Consider the following 4383-nt stretch of genomic DNA (forward strand, 5'->3'; position numbering starts at 1 on the left):
ATCAGCGGCTCCAAAGATGCCCTCTGATGCTCGCTGCCACACGCTCGCTATAGATGTCAGCCTTCCGGGCGCTTAAAATGACATGCAAGACATAGACGAGGCCAGCAATGGATTCCAAAAAGCCTTTATTATTCCACTTATTTAAACTTCTCCCGTATCCCGTGGCACTGACTTTTATGCACGCAGCTGGCAGCACTGCAGCCGCTTCGAGCGACCGACAGCTAGATTTATCGAGTCACTTTAAATGGAAATTGTTAGTCTTCTTGCATAAATAAACCATACCGGTATGGGCTATTAGAGGTGCAGATAGGTCCCGATCCTCTGGCTGTAGACTGCAACATGTGACTGTACTATGATATGGGATGTAATTGGTTCCTTTCTGCTGTGCTTGTTTGTTTCAAAACAAATGGTCTGCAAAAATTGTTTCGAAGATAAATATTCTCTTTTTTATTTAGTTTGGAATGATTATACAAGTAAATTACAATAATTTGCATCAATTTCTTCCTTATGATTTATAGCGAATTCATAAATTAAATTGGCTCAGCACTAAGGCTGTCGGCAGTGGTTGGAGAATTCGCGAAAAAGTGATCGTTTGAATCGATGAATACCCTCATGAACACACACTATTCGCCTGCCTCGCCGATAATGCACGCATCAGCTGTGAATTTTATCACGAACAGAACCTCAATGTGAACATCCGAATTCATTCAAAAATTGAATATTGAACATTGAGGGTGTTCGATTTTTCGGATATAGAATGCCCGGGGACGTCGGAAAGTATTCAATATAATATTACCACGAAAAGAGAATAGTTTAAACTAGTGTTAGTGGATTTACAAGCAGCAGAAAGCAGTAATTTGCACTTTTGCGTTGCTCACGATATTCGTATATTCAGCGATGCTATGAAGCGTGAGTGTATGTTGCTCATTGTTATAGGCGAATTGAACCACTCGCGTAGCTGTTTTATCATGATAAAAACCGTTTGCCGATGCTCGGCGTATCATTTGCGTATTCATTTTGCGAGTTTTCCAACCTCTGGCTGTCGGTATTGGGCACTTTTGGTGAAAACCGGTATTTCGGTATTGGAGTAGAAAATACCGGTAATACCGGTAAAATACCGGTATTGGCAGATTATTTGAAATCAATAGATATGTCGATGTTTTTCAGTAAATCTTTTTATTTTGAAACTTTAACTCCAGTATTGTTGCTTAGCAAAGTAGAATTTGAGCATCTTTAATACTCTTAGCGATTTAATTTCCTTACTAGAACGAATTTTATTGCTAACACTTCCAACAATTGAAAAAAACTTCCGCTTTTATCGATGTCTGGCGAATGGCTCTAACACATCAGGAATTTTCCTTTCATTTGTTCAAATTGACAGTAGGGAAAGCCGCCTTTAATTATTTACAAAATATCTTGTATTGTAGCTTCCAGCATAATCAATGCCCCGGTTTCCTACAGCCCCTCAACAATTTTTTCTCCATCCCCAAATCAGAACGCCTGCATCTCGTCATCCTCTTCATCATCTTTCTCAAATACCTTTTCTTCTCTGTTATCAATCCCACTATTCGAAGATTGTGGGATGCAGATTTCATCTCCTTGTTTAATCAATGTATCACACGAAAGACTTGAAAAATATTCCAAATTCTTTCCTGGCAGATCCTTTGATGGTAAGAATGCTCAAAAAGCGCAAAGATCCACGTATTGTGATCAGAGCCCGGCATCGTCGAAACAAATAAATGAAGCCAACTTTCCTTTACCTTCGCGTCATACATGAAGCGACTTGTTTCATTTGTTGAACAGAACGTTTCAAGCCAGTTTCAGCTGAAGCTACTGACTGTGTCGAATGACGACGATTGACAATCAAGCACGATTTGTCGATGTTGAGTAGATTAATCATAATATGCGTTAAATTGTAGGAAATCAATTCAATTGCATTCAAAGTCTAGGCTGACTTTTTTCTGAATATTTGATAGAGAAATACAAATGAAACTTTAAAACCGGTCGTCATGATGAAGTGAAAAATGTCGTTGAAATGCTGATTGAAGCCAGTTTTGAAACGAAGCTGCGCTGCTTCTGTTGAGTCTAAAGCTTCATTACTTCATTCTTGAATAACAATTTACTATTGTAAGTGACGTTTCTGGGCCCTGATCTTGTTTCCTAAATTCGTTTTTTGAGAGCTTCGAATAATTTGGAGGCTTTTGAACATCAAGGCTGTGAACCATTTCGCGAAATTTTTAACTTTTTGGTTAAAATTTGACAGTTCGATAGTTATTTCTCCTCGAGTGGTTAAAATCAGTTCAGAATGCGAACCGTTTCATATTTGACAGATTGATAGTTGTTTTACTCAATGAGAGCATATATAAGGTGAGGATGAAGATATGTTTCTAAGATATGAGGATGAAGATATGTGTTCATTTGCTCCTATTTGATGGATAAAATTTATCTCGTTTCATTTCGGGTTGAATAACATCCATACATCGATGAAAAAAAAAATTCCAGGAAAAATCAGTGAAACACATCGAAGCTCTTTCCTCACTGTAGTAACTTTTTTTGGATTTTATGGATTTCTTCCCTTTTAGATGGTCCGCCATCTTTCCTTCCTCCTTTTACTCGAGCTAATAAAATAACGTCCGTGTGCCGCAAACTTCGTCGAGAGAATGATCGCCATATCCAATTTTCTCCGATTGAACCCCCGACCGCGCTACTCTCGAAGAAACATTTTTGGCGGTACTCACATATACTATTTAATATTTCGCTCCGCTTAACTTATACAAATCGCGCGTAATATAAATCGGTTCTCTCTCATTTCCCAAAGCGAGTTTACTAATACTCACATTTTAATGTTCTTTTTAATTTCCCAAAAGCAGCTAGTTTGGCCTCACTTCTCATTCATAAATGAATCGTTTGCAGCAACGCTTCACGGTTACCAATATCGTACCATTCGTTACCGAGGTTGCTATACTCACCCTTGCACTCACAACTATACGGGTTAGCATTCTCATTTTTTTCAGTTAGATTGTTATTGTTGTTTACGTTTGGCTAAGTGCAAATGCAAATCGTGGACTTTTGTTTTATTGAATAATAAGGTATCTGATAAAGTATAAATTTATGTTCATTTTTATCGTTGCAGGACTATTTCCCTACACTCACCTCTGGCATATCTCATTGGCTCTCAAAACTTGGTTAAAACTAACCATGCTCCCGAGCAGAGTTATTTTCGAAAAACCATCAAACTGTCAAATTTCAACCAAAAAGTTAAAAATTACGCGAAATGGTTCACAGCCCAAGTTGTTCAAAAATAAATTGAAACGCGACGTCTGGCTCATACAATGAAACATTTTTACAACAAAGTTACTCTACTGTGCCTTAAACGGGTTCAAGAGCTACAATTATTTAATCCACAATTTCACTCTCTTCTCTTCTCTTTTATCAAATTTAGTTCTTATTCGAATAAAGAGTTGCAAAAAACAAGTAGATTAGAAAATACCGGAAATACCGGTTTATCATTTAACACCTCATTTGTAGATGGCTTCATGCATAGTTTTCTTTTTCATGCACAGCAGAATCAGTCAGTAGGGGAAAGTGATACAGAACGCATCCTTTAAGCAAAACATCGTTTTGAAAAGCTAGAGTAACCAACCTATTTTGGACCCCAATCTCGCTTCGCACCGTGCCAGGTCGACAGAACTGGTATGAGTCGGTGCGTCCAGAGACCACTCTCAGTCTTGCTGCCACTTGGCCAACGTTTCCTTCCTCACCAGCTTCCGAGCTCCACTGGTGCTTCTTCGTCCACGTTATCCATTGTCCTCTGCAATCATGATGCCAATGGGGACCATTCCAGCGATAACGCATTCTGCCTCCGACGATATGGTTGTGCCGGTGATTCCGTTTGGTTCGTAGCGCTGTGATTCAGGCTGGATCTCCGTATCGCAGTATCTGAAGCTGGCCGCCTGAAACTTGAAATGCTGTGGCTGAGCGAGATCCGCTGTTCAGGTACTGGCGAACACGAGACATCGTGGAGGAGTTGGGGGCACATGCGGCCCTGATGAAGTGGGAACCGATAAACGAAAGAATAATCGTAGCTGTTGCCAGATTCAGAACACGGGTTTGAATCCTAACAGCAATCCAGTGATATACGCCAACAGATGCTGCCGATCTGCAGGAAACAGAGTTTCTACAGCCAGCTGAATAGCGTGCGGTTGAGAAAATCCCAAAGGGAGACATCCAAACCCACCTGGGAAACTTCAACGCGAAGATTGGCTGAAACAACGCGGACCTTGAACTCGTCATGGGAAGCCTTGACCTAGGAGAGATGAGCGAAAACGGGGAGCTGTTCACAGAATTCTTTAGTAATAACGGCATGGTCATTGGGCGATCGCT

The sequence above is a fragment of the Sabethes cyaneus genome, chromosome 1 (assembly GCF_943734655.1).
Source record: "Sabethes cyaneus chromosome 1, idSabCyanKW18_F2, whole genome shotgun sequence".
Taxonomy (NCBI): domain Eukaryota; kingdom Metazoa; phylum Arthropoda; class Insecta; order Diptera; family Culicidae; genus Sabethes; species Sabethes cyaneus.